Source organism: Pogona vitticeps, chromosome 8 (genome assembly GCF_051106095.1).
Source record: "Pogona vitticeps strain Pit_001003342236 chromosome 8, PviZW2.1, whole genome shotgun sequence".
In the NCBI taxonomy this organism is placed as follows: domain Eukaryota; kingdom Metazoa; phylum Chordata; class Lepidosauria; order Squamata; family Agamidae; genus Pogona; species Pogona vitticeps.
Window position 1 is genome coordinate 14,087,325 of NC_135790.1, and position 12,497 is coordinate 14,099,821.

General features: G+C 44.7%; 1 protein-coding gene and 1 long non-coding RNA gene across 51 annotated transcripts in view; one reads left to right on the top strand and one right to left on the bottom strand.

The window, feature by feature from the left end:
- CAMK2B (calcium/calmodulin dependent protein kinase II beta) overlaps positions 1-12,497 on the top strand; it is a 289,277-nt gene that overhangs the window by 44,688 nt on the left and 232,092 nt on the right. The gene's annotated exons all lie outside the window — the stretch shown is intronic.
- LOC144584195 (uncharacterized) overlaps positions 3,614-12,497 on the bottom strand; it is an 80,404-nt gene continuing 71,520 nt past the window's right edge. The window contains exon 3 of the long non-coding RNA XR_013538294.1: positions 3,614-3,715. This is a non-coding gene — a long non-coding RNA (uncharacterized LOC144584195). The remainder of the gene's footprint in view (positions 3,716-12,497) is intronic.

Below are 12,497 nucleotides of genomic sequence, written 5' to 3' on the forward strand. Positions count from 1 at the left end.
AGTACAGAAACATAAGCTCCCCCCAGTCCAAACCCACCCTGCAAAACCCTGCAAATGTACTTACTCAGAACCAGAAAGCAGCACCAGGCAGTCCGAAGCCTCCTCCGACGCACACACTCTAACCATTGGGGTGAAAGAGCTACAAAGAAGCTCTTCGCCAACCAATGGTTAGCCCTCTAATTTGAATTCCCCGGCTTTTTTCCCTGCCTCTTTTGATCGCAACTCGAAGCTCCGTCCCAGGTTGAAGTAAAATTTTGCATCCGGAGCTGGTTGCAACTCAAAATGGTCGTATGTTGGGATGGTCGTAAGTCGAGGCACCACTGTATAGTCACTGTACTTATTGTGTATTGATCAGGTCTTTGTTCTCTTGGCTTGTTTCCTGAGCTTCCAAGCTGAAATGAACTGACAGAAGCCAATGGCTATGGATGACTTTGTCAATGGCTGTTAAATATGATGCAATGTAACCTCAATATAGAGAGGCAATGATGGGTTAGAGTTCAGGAAGCTTAGGTTCAGGTCCCCACTGAGCCATGAAATTGACTCGATGATATTGGACTAGTTACTCTCCAGTCTAACCTACCTGACGGGTTGTTCTGAAGATAAAAGGTAGAGAAAGAGCAAAATCCTTTATGCTGCCTTGAGATCATTGAAGGAAAAGTGGGCTATACAGTGGTGCCTCGACTTACAAAATTAATCCGTATTGGAATGGTGGCCTCAAGTTGAAATTTTCGTAAGTCAAAGCACCATTTCCCATAGGAATGCATTGAAAACTGATTTATCTGTTCCAGCCAAAGCCAAAAATACAAAATAAATAAATAAATAAAATACTGTACTGTAAAAACAGAACAGTTTTTAAAAAAGCAAAAAGCAGCACCTTACTCTGCTGCCTCCGCTGCCGCCACTGCCAGGAGGCGAGCCACCGAATCATGCTGGCTGGGCTCTGCCTCCTTTCCCCATTGTCTCCGCCACTGCGGGAGGCGAGCCACCAGACCATGCTGGCCAGGTTCTGCCTCCCATCCCTGCTGCCCTCTGCCTCCCACCCCCCTGCCTCCTGCAGCAGCAGAGGCAGTGGGGACGGGAGGCAGAGGGCAGTGGGGACGGGAGGAAGAGGGCAGCAGGGGCAGCTTTGGAAGCCCGGGAAGCCAAAGCCGCCCCGACCTCCGCACCGGGTGGCGTCTTCCCGGGCTTCCAAAGCACCGGCACCCAGCAGGGCGGGTGGGGCGGTGTTGGAAGCCCGGGAGGCTGAGCTTCCCTTTTCCTAACCGTTAGGGCAAAGAAGTAACCTCTTCACCACCAATGGTTTGAATTTCCCGCCCTTTCCCCCTGCCTGTTTCTTTTCGTAAGTGGAAGCTCTGGCCACAAGTCAAAGCAAAATTTTGCGGCTGGAGCTTTTCGTTATTTGAAATTTTCGTAAGTAGTGACATCCGTAAGTCGAGGCTCCACTGTAAATATATCAAATAGGTATTTGCCTCGGTGCTCACACAACTACTGTGCATGCAACCTTGAGTTGTATGTCTGTAGTGTACAATAGGATTTTGGCCAATGGCAGTTAAAATTAGTCATGGCTATCTCTACTATTCAAAGTATGGCCAAATTTGCATCCAATCAAAAATCATTCTAATTTCTCAACATGTCTTTGATTTTAAAAAAACACACACAATACTGGTCATAAACAACAGAGTGTAGATATTGTCTTCATAAACTTGTGACTGTCCGTCGGAATCTCCTTTTGCTACTAAAAAGGAAGTTGTGCACTTCCATGGGCTTTGTGATTCAGCAAAAGCAATTCTTAAACATTCTTCTGAGAATCCCTTACATGAAGAACAATGTGTACATTCAGTTTCAGATGCACACACTGGCTTCTGATCTGAACTATGACGTCAACATAGTTATAATCCAACAACTCCCCTACTGATTGGAATTATGGAATGTGTAAGAGACATCTGTTTGAAGTTGTTGACAGAAGAGCATCTGAGGTCACTACTAAACTTGTGTACCAGTCTGTGGTTTAAAAACCATAGGACTATAACTCCAGAAACTGACTGGCCTACACTCTGGAATGGAGTTAATTAGCCTAATGAACTCATCCAGATGTTTAAGTAGCCTGTTTTGTGAAAGATCTTGAAGTGAATTTTTTTAAAAGACAGAAGCTAAGTGCATTTGAAGAATTTGCAGACAAGAAATACCTTTTTTGTCATGCATAAAGGGAGAACTGGGCTCAAATTCTTATAGAGCTCTGAAGTGTTATTGACAAGTCTCTATTTTTATACTGGCTAGAAGGAAGGTGTAATAAAATGTAGTTAATCAGTACATCTAATCCAAGCAATAGATGTTACTTAAACTAATATGCATTAGAGAATTTCAGGGAGACCACTGAGAACAGTATGCATGATTTTATGTAGTCATTAAATTTTCAGCACTTTGAAAATGTAATACACTTCTGTGAGCTCTTTTTAAGAAATAACAAAGAGAGAAAGAAAAGGAGAGAGAACTAGGGTGTTTGTACATTGCTCTTCTATCTTAATCTAGGAACACGTTATTCACTGAAGTTGTTTGGGAGGGGCAGAATCTATATGTTGGTATCTTCAATTTGCTCTACTTTTTATCACTTTACTATTTTTTCTCCCAGACAAAAAATCTGTTAAGGAAAGAAAAGTAGCTGCACAGTGCTTCTAGGTATGAACAGTAGGATCGCTCAGTCTAGAAGCATCCCTAAATTTCCAGAATCAGGGCTAAGCCAGATGTTTTGTGAAAGGGCTGGTTCTTTGTGGTGTCCATGTATGCACACAAAAGGGATTGTGTGCCTGCGCAAACACCATTTTGGAAAGTTCCAGAGCCTCAAAAATGGAAGTGCTTCTGGCCTATACAATGGAAGTATACCTTGTAAGTATACCCTGCTCTTCTCAGTCCTTTTTTGTCTGCCGCTGCAACAGCATGTGAAGACTGCTCTGGAGACTCCGCTCACTTATATTCTTTTTTTTTTATGTCCTCTGCCCTTTTCCTTCCCCCTTCTCCTTTTTCTGCAAAAAACTGAGAAAGTTGCTTAGAGAGAGGATTTAGATTTCAATTTCCCCCCACCCCACAGCTTTGCCGTTCCCCCTTTTCTCGAGATCGCCTTCAACAAGCTCTCTATATCGTGAGGATCTTTACTATGTACCTGTCTTTTGCCCTACTTGCTTTATGTATGGGGACATGAGCTGGCCTTCCCACTCATATAGAAGTCATCACTTATGTCAAGACTGCAGCAGGTCTTGATCACACACACACACTTGCCCTTGATCTCAAGAAACCTCAACACTGATCTCCCCGGCGCAATAAGCAGCACCATGACTCCCATCTTCATTGAGAGCTTCAAAATTGATTGTGATCCCCACACCGTCCACTACTCTATGTCTTCCATGAGACCAGCATCGACAACAGGGATCCCCCCCAGTCATCGCCCCATGCCCTGGCTCTCTGATCCACCTTGTCCGAGGTCCTTCTGCCTCCCCCTAATCCAGACATTTCACTCACCTTGCAGTTTCTGCACAACTCACACCTTTTACTTGGAGCACCTTCCATTCCTACAGAGAATGAAAAATCAGATGGCAGCTCTGCTGACTCCAGCGGAGAGGAGGGAGAAGACTCTGTTATTGTCCCAGAATCCTCATCTGGTTCTGATGTCCAGGTTGCTGTTCCTCTCTCCCTCTTGGAGAATCTCTGTTCTTATAATGACCTGATAGAGAGAATCGCAAAATCATTGCAATTGCCAGTCTTCAAACCAGTGCCAGCAGCCAAAGATGCAGTTTTCGCCCATGTCCCTAAAAAGACAAACATCCCCATTGAAATAACATTGCTTGACACCCTACCCTTCAAGGGAGAGGGAATCTTCAGTGACAAGACCAATAATTCTATGCAGGACCCCCTCAAAAAGAAAACCGATTCAAAGAAAATAGGTATAAGTACAACAACTCGTCACTTCCACTCTCACTGGAAGAGATGCCTTCCATACACTTAACTATCACCATCCGAGCTGTCCAAAGCGGCTGATCAGTCAACTCACCCATGTCTCACCCCTGCCTCCTCTTATGTCAAATACAAGCAAACAACTTTCCTCAAGAAGGCAGACATGAATCTTCAGACAGCAGTTTTGATGCGCACCACCCCCACCTCACACCACTACGGCTACAGCTATATGATTAGCCCTATTCATCCACACTTGGGATGCCATCATTTTGGATGTGTGGGTTTTCAACATTATAACCCATGACTATGTGATAGAGTTGTTTTTCTCTTCCACCCACAGGCCATATCTGACACACCCCACCCTCCACCATCCTTCAGGAGGAAATTCACATGCTACCGCCAAAAGAAGCCATGGTTTCTTCTCCTGCTACTTTACTCAAAAGGGACAGGCGGCTACCCCCTGTCTTGGATCTACATACCCTCAACAAATTCAACACTCTAGAACATTTCTGGATGGTGATGTTACAGTCAACTCTTCCCCCTTCTTCACCAGGGAGACTGGTTTATGCCCATACATCTCCACAATGTGTGTTTCCAAATCTTGATTCACCCACAGTATCACTGCTTCCTAAGCTTTCTTGTTGCCCCCCCAGGCCTACAACTTCTGTACACTTCCCCTTGGGCTCTCCACGGCCCCAAGAGTTTTCACTAAATGCATGGTGCCGGTGGCAGCATTTCTCAGAACTCAAGGCATCATTGTCTTCCCCTACATCAGTGATTGGCTTCTGGTGGTGCACGAGAAAAATACACTATGTACCAACATTGCATTCACCCTGCCAGTGCTCTTGAGTCTTGGGCTACAAGTCAGCATGGAGAAATCTCACATCATCCTTTGTCAAATTATCCGCTGCATCAGAGTGCTCCTTGATGCCACAAGCACATGGACCTTCCTGCCTTAAGCATGGGTAGACATCATCATGCACTTTGCACAAAAACTGATTACACCCAGCACACCTTGGTCCATTTTGTCCAACGAGTGCTAGGCCTCAGGGCACCTATCACAACCATTCTGCTGCACTCGAGGATTAGGATGAGACCACTCCAATCCTTTTACTTACTTGCCTACAACGACAGATGGAACCCACCAAAGATTAAAAAAACTGTTTATTTGGCTGTATCTCAGGTGACAACTTCTCTGGTGGAAAACTGAGCACCACCTTCAACTTGAGGTCCTTTTTCAGCAACCACATTTCTCCTGCTTTAAAGTCATAGATGTGAGCACAACAGGATGGGGCCCGCGGTCCTGGCTACATGGTCCACACACAAGAGATCATACAATTTCCTTGAACTCCTAGCCTTCTTCAGGGCCCTCCAGGCTTTCAGAACCATGATTCAAGGCCACACTGTCTAAATGACCATGGACAACAGCACGAAACAAGGAGGAATCAAGTCCCTCAGCCTCCTCTACCTGCCAGACCTGTTCACTGTAGACATTTTTGTCACTGTCACCAACTCCAAATGTACCCGATACTGCTCCCGAGCGAGCAGGGGCATAGAATTTCTGGAAAATGCTTTCACCACAGACTGGACTGGGAGCCTCCTATATATGTTCCCTCCTTTCCCACTGATCCGACGTACAGTCATGAAGATCCTTCTTCACCACTCCACTGTGATACTTATCACCCCATGGTGGCCACATCAGCAATGTTTTACCATCCTTCTCACAATGATCGACAGGCTGAGGCTGCCCTTGCATCCAGACTTTCTCTCTCATCACCAGAGCACAGGCCTTCACTCAGATGTCAGTCACCTGAAGCTCACCACATGGAGGATAGACCTCTCCTCACAAACATGACAGAGGCAAGACTTCACTAACCGCCTATAAATTTGTAAGTGGAGATGTTTCCAAACTTTATGCACCATCACAGAATCTGCCGGACTCTCCAACCTCTCTCCCCACTGTTCTGGCTTTCCTGCTGCACCTCAAGCAAAAGAGACTCTCCATTTCATCTGTCAAGGTGGCATCTATAGTAGCACACCAACCAAATGACCACTCATCTTCACGTCTCTTCAAAAATCAAACCATTAAAAAGTTTCTGAAGGGCCTTCAGAATGCCTACCCAGATGTGAGACCTCACATGATCCATGGTCTCTCTTGCTGGTTCTGTCACAGCTCCCCAAGCATCCCTTTAAACCACTGGCCACAACGGACCTCCACCTATTAACCCCAAAGTAGCTATTCTGGTGGCCCTCACATTGGCCCTCTGGGCTGCAGAACTCACAGCCCTTTGGTGTGATTTGCCATACATAGCTTTCTCTCATGACAGGATCACTCTTCACACCAACATCTTACCTACCTTCTACCCTTCTCCACAGAATGACTTGGAACAGTCAGTTCAGTCCTTGGACGTCAGGTGGGCCTTGGCCTTTTGCCTAGTCAGGACAAAAGGCTTTTGACAGACAACTGAACTTTTCATCTACCAAGGTCCCAAGAAGGGACACCATGTCTCCTCTCAGTGATTCTCCAAGTGGATCTCTACGGATATCACCCTGACTTATGAACTGGCAAACAAACTTCTGCCTTGGGCTTTCTGCAGTCATTCCACCAGGGCAGTCTCCTCATCTGTTGCCTTCATACATGGTATGGACATCCAGGAGATCTACTGAGCAGCTACATGGTCCAGGCCATTGACATCTGTCACACGCTATAGATTAGACCTCAGAGCTCAGAAAGATGCTGCATTTCGAAGAGCTGTTCTGTCCTCTTCTTTTGATGTAACTCCCTCCTCCAATATATACCTTGCTAACCACCCCTTTTGTGTGCATACAAGGACACCATGAGAAAGAATACTGGATTACTTACCGTAACTATGGTTCTTTGAGTGGTGATCCATGTATCTACACATCCTGCCCACATTCCCTCTTGTTTTGCCCTTCTTTTTTTCTTGTGGCGATAACTGAGGAGTGGGGCTGCACTTGTGTGGTATAGCCTAGAGACACTTTGGTTTTTGAGGCTCTTGAACTTCCCGAAATGGTGTTTGCACAAGTGCAGAACCCTTTTTGTGTGGATACATGGATCACCACTTGAATAACCATAGCTATGGTAAGTAACCAAGTCTTTCCCATAATTTGCATGTGGGAAGCAACTGGTTTAAACAAAAGTAGCATCTGTGTCAAAGCAGACTGTGAGTGTTGAGTAAGGTTTCTTCAGGCTGATGGTTGACTCCCTCTGAAAGCGGAGGGCATAGTGACACATGGCATTTGGTAAGTGTGTTCTCAGAACTGCACTGCTGAGATATGAACATAACTGGTGGGAGGGGAATTTAGAGAGACATATCAATGTACTGGAGAAGAGATGATTCAACTTTCCCAAGCCCTGTGACTACCAGGCAGTTTCCCTCTCAGATGGGCTTGCTTCCAGCCTCTGAATGCAGCAGAAGAAAAAGATGGCATAAAAACAGCTCAAGAGAAAAATGTGAAGAGGGCAGCCAGTGGGCTCCAATCTTATCATTAGATGAAGTGGGGTAGCCACCAGCCATCAAATTTTGGTTGTCGTGAAAGGGCAGCTAATTTATAATGATTAAATCTATATTATTATATTTTTACAGTTAGGAAAAGGAAGAGGTGCATATTCGGCCTACTGCTTAACGTGCCAAAACATTTTTAAAATAACTTTGAGTATTATGTGCAGCCAAGTGAAAAAGGAAGTACACCCTCTTTGAATTCTGTGGTTTTATGGTTTTATGTATGAGAAAAATCATATGGTCCTTAGCAGGTCTGAAAATTAGGTAAATACAACCTTAAAGAACAACACATAATATATTACACAGTGTTATTATTAATTTTACAAAAATCAAGTCAAAATGGATTGCCATTTGTGAAAAACTAAGAACATTTTATTATTTACTACCTTGTAATAATTTAGCAGCAGCAATAACCTGAAGTGTAATCATTTTCTGTATGACTGTCGTGTGTGTGTTTAGTCGTTTAGTCGTGTCCGACTCTTCGTGACCCCATGGACCAGAGCACGCCAGGCCCTCCTGTCTTCTACTGCCTCCCGGAGTTGTGTCAGGTTCATGTTGGTTGCTTCGCAGACACTGTCCAGCCATCTCATCCTCGGTCGTCCCCTTCTCCTCTTGCCGTCACACCTTCCTAACATCAGGGTTTTTTCCAAGGACTCTTTTCTTCTCATGAGATGGCCAAAGTACTGGAGCCTCAGCTTCAGGATCTGTCCTTCCAGTGAGCATTCAGGGTTGATTTCCTTTAGAACTGATAGGTTTGTTCTCCTTGCAGTCCAGGGGATTCTCAAGAGCCTCCTCCAGCACCACAATTCAAAGGCATCAATTCTTCGGCGGTCTGCTTTCTTTATGGTCCAGCTCTCACTTCCATACATCACGACAGGAAAAACCATAGCTTTGACTATTCGGACTTTTGTTGGCAAGGTGATGTCTCTGCTTTTCAAGATGCTGTCAAGATTTGTCATCGCTTTCCTCCCAAGAAGAAGGCGTCTTTTGATTTCGGGGCTGCTGTCTCCATCTGCAGTGATCATGGAGCCCAGGAAAATAAAATTTGACACTGCCTCCATATCTTCCCCTTCTATTTCCCAGGAGGTGATGGGACCAGTGGCCATGATCTTAGTTTTTTTGATGTTGAGTTTCAGACCGTTTTTTGCACTCTCCTCTTTCACTCTCATTACAAGGTTCTTCAATTCCTCCTCACTTTCTGCCATCAGAGTGGTATCATCTGCATATCAGAGGTTGTTGATATTTCTTCCGGCAATCTTAATTCCGGCTTGGGCTTCTTCCAGTCCAGCCTTCCGCATGATGTTTTCTGCATACAAGTTAAATAAGCTGGGGGACAGTATACAGCCTTGCCGTACTCCTTTCCCAATTTTGAACCAATCAGTTGTTCCATGACCAGTTCTGACTGTTGCTTCCTGTCCCACATATAGGTTTCTCAGGAGACAGATAAAGTGGTCAGGCACTCCCATTTCTTTAAGAACTTGCCATAGTTTGCTGTGGTCCACACAGTCAAAGGCTTTTGCATAGTCAATGAAGCAGAAGTAGATATTTTTCTGGAACTCTCTGGCTTTCTCCATAATCCAGCGCAAGTTAGCAATTTGGTCTCGGGTTCCTCTGCCTCTTCGGAATCCAGCTTGTACTTCTGGGAGTTCTCGGTCCACATACTGCTGAAGCCTACCTTGGAGGATTTTGAGCATAACCTTGCTAGCGTGTGAAATGAGTGCAATTGTGCGGTAGTTGGAGCATTCTTTGGCACTGCCTTTCTTTGGGATTGGGATGTAGACTGATCTTTTCCAATCCTCTGGCCACTGTTGAGTTTTCCAAACTTGCTGGCATATTGAATGTAGCACCTTAACAGCATCATCTTTCAAGATTTTAAATAGTTCAATTGGAATGCCATCACCTCCACTGGCCTTGTTGTTAGCCAGGCTTTCTAAGGCCCACTTGACTTCGCTCTCCAGGATGTCTGGCTCAAGGTCAGCAACTACATTGTCTGGGTTGTCCGGGATATCCAAATCTTTCTGATATAATTCCTCTGTGTATTCTTGCCACCTCTTCTTGACGTCTTCTGCTTCTGTTAGGTCCCTCCCATTTTTGTCTTTTATCATGTTCATCTTTGCGCAAAATGTTCCTCTAATATCTCCAATTTTCCTGAACAGATCTCTGGTCTTTCCTTTTCTGTTATCTTCCTCTATTTCTTTGCATTGTTCATTTAAGAAGGCCCTCTTGTCTCTCCTTGCTATTCTTTGGAAGTCTGCATTCAATTTTCTGTAACTTTCCCTATCTCCGTTGCATTTTGCTTCCCTTCTCCTCTCTGCTATTTCTAAGGCCTCGTTGGACAGCCACTTTGCTTTCTTGCATTTCCTTTTCTTTGGAATGGTTTTCGTTGCTGCCTCCTGGACAATGTTACGAGCCTCTATCCAAAGTTCTTCAGGCACTCTGTCCACCAAATCTAGTTCCTTAAATCTGTTCTTTACTTCCACTGTGTATTCATAAGGGATTTGGTTTAGATTATACCTGAGTGGCCCAGTGGTTTTTCCTACTCTCTTCAGTCTAAGCTTGAATTTTGCTATGAGAAGCTGATGATCAGAGCTGCAGTCAACTCCAGGTCTTGTTTTTGCTGACTGTATAGAGCTTCTCCATCTTTGGCTGCAGAGAATATAATCAATCTGATTTCGATATTGCCCATCTGGTGATTTCCATGTATAGAGTCGCCTCTTGTGTTGTTGGAAAAGAGTGTTTGTGATGACCAGCTTATTCTCTTGACAAAACTCTATTAGCCTTTGTCCTGCTTCGTTCTGAACTCCAAGGCCAAACTTCCCTGTTGTTCCTTTTATCTCTTGGCTCCCTACTTTAGCATTCCAGTCCCCTAGAATGAGAAGAACATCTTTCTTTGGTGTCAGTTCTAGAAGGTGTTGTAAATCTTCATAGAATTGTTCAATTTCAGTCTCCTCAGCAATGCTGGTTGGTGCATAAACTTGGATTATTGTGATGTTGAATGGTCTGCCTTGGATTCGTATTGACATCATTCTATCATTTTTGAGATTGTATCCCATTACAGCTTTTCCCACTCTTTTGTTGACTATGAGGGCTACTCCATTCCTTCTACGGGATTCTTGCCCACAGTAGTAGATATGATAATCATCTGAGCTGAATTCGCCCATTCCTGTCCATTTTAGTTCACTGATGCCCAGGATGTCAATGTTTATTCTTGCCATCTCCTGTTTGACCACCTCCAGCTTCCCAAGGTTCATAGATCTTACATTCCAGGTTCCTATGCAGTATTTTTCTTTACAGCATTGGACTTTCCTTTCACTTCCAGGCACGTCCACAGCTGAGCGTCCTTTCGGCTTTGGCCCAACCACTTCATTAGCTCTGGAGCTACTTGTCCTTGTCCTCCACTCTTCCCCAGTAGCATGTTGGACGCCTTCCGACCTGAGGGGCCCATCTTCCAGCGTCATATCTTTTAGCCTTTTGTTTCTGATCATGGGGCGTTCTTGGCAAAGATACTGGAGTGGCTTGCCATTTCCTACTCCAGGTGGATTGCGTTTAGTCGGAACTCTCCACTATGTCCTGTCCGTCTTGGGTGTCCCTGCACGGCATAGCCCATAGCTTCTCTGAGTTACTCAAGCCCCTTCGCCACGACAAGGCAGCAATCCATGAAGGGGGTATGACTGTCAGTCTGTCACATTATTGTGGAGGAATTTTGGCCCACTCTTCTTTACAATGTTGCTTCAGTTTGTTCAGGTTCATTTATTTATGCACAGCTCTTGTAAGGTCCCGCAATTGGGTTGAGGTCTGGACTTTGGCTGGGCCCTTCCAACACCCTAATTCTTTTCTTTTTTCAGCCATTCTGTTGTAGATTTGCTGGTGTGCTTGGGATCATTATTCTTTTGCATGACCCAATTTCAGCCAAGCTTCAGTTGTCCGACAGATGGCCTCGCATTTGACTCTAGAATACTTTGATATATAGAGGAGTTCGTGGCTGATGCAATGATTGCAAGGTACCCAGGCCCTGTGATGGTAGAACAAGCCCAAATCATCACCTGTCCACCACCATGCTTGACGGTATGAGGTGTTTGTGCTGATATGCTGTGTTTGGTTTTTGCCAAACATGGCACTGTGCATTATAGTCAGACATCTCCATTTTGGTCTCTTCTCTGTCCAAAAGAGATTGTTCCAGAAGTCTTGCGGTTTGTCCAGATGCATCTTTGCAAACCTAAGCCATGCTGTCATATTCTTTTTCGAAAGGAGGCTTTCTCCTGGCAACCCTTCCAAACAAACCGTACTTGTTCAGTCTTTTTCTAATTGTACTGTCATGGACTTTAACATTTAACATGCTAACTGAGGCCTGTAGAGTCTGAGGTGTAAACTCTTGGGTTTTTTGCCATTTCTCTGAGCATTGCAGGGTCTGACCTTGGGGTAAACTTGCGTGGACGTCTACTCCGGGGAAGCTTGGCAACTATCTTGAATGTTTTCCACTTGTGAATAATCTTCCTTATTGTAGAACATTAAGTGGTTTGGGAGTAGTCTTATTACCCTTTCCAGATTGATGGGTAGCCACAATTGCTTCTCTACAATCATTGCTGATGTGCTTCCTCCTTGGCATTGTGTTATCACACTCCTGAATGCTCCAGACCAGCAAACTGCTAAAATTTTGGCTTTTATAGAGGTGGTCACACTTGCTGATGATCAATTACTAAAGGGCATTTGGTTAGCAGTAGACATGGGCAAAGCAAACTACACCAGAGCACAGAGTGCTGTCCTCTGAAGATGCCGGCCAGAGAGACTGGCAAAACATTAGGAAGAACAGCCTTCAGAACATGGCCAAAGAGCCTGAAAAACCCACAACAACCTGTATGTACTTTCTTTTTCACATAACTGGACTTTCATTTCTCAGAGTAGGGGGTTTTATTTTGCGTTAGGTAGCAACATGTATTGGGCTCATTCTGGCAATCACTGTTCATGGTTAAGATTAGGAAAAACAAACAAGTAAGCTTTGCCACAGCCGACCTTATTGTATGCTGAACA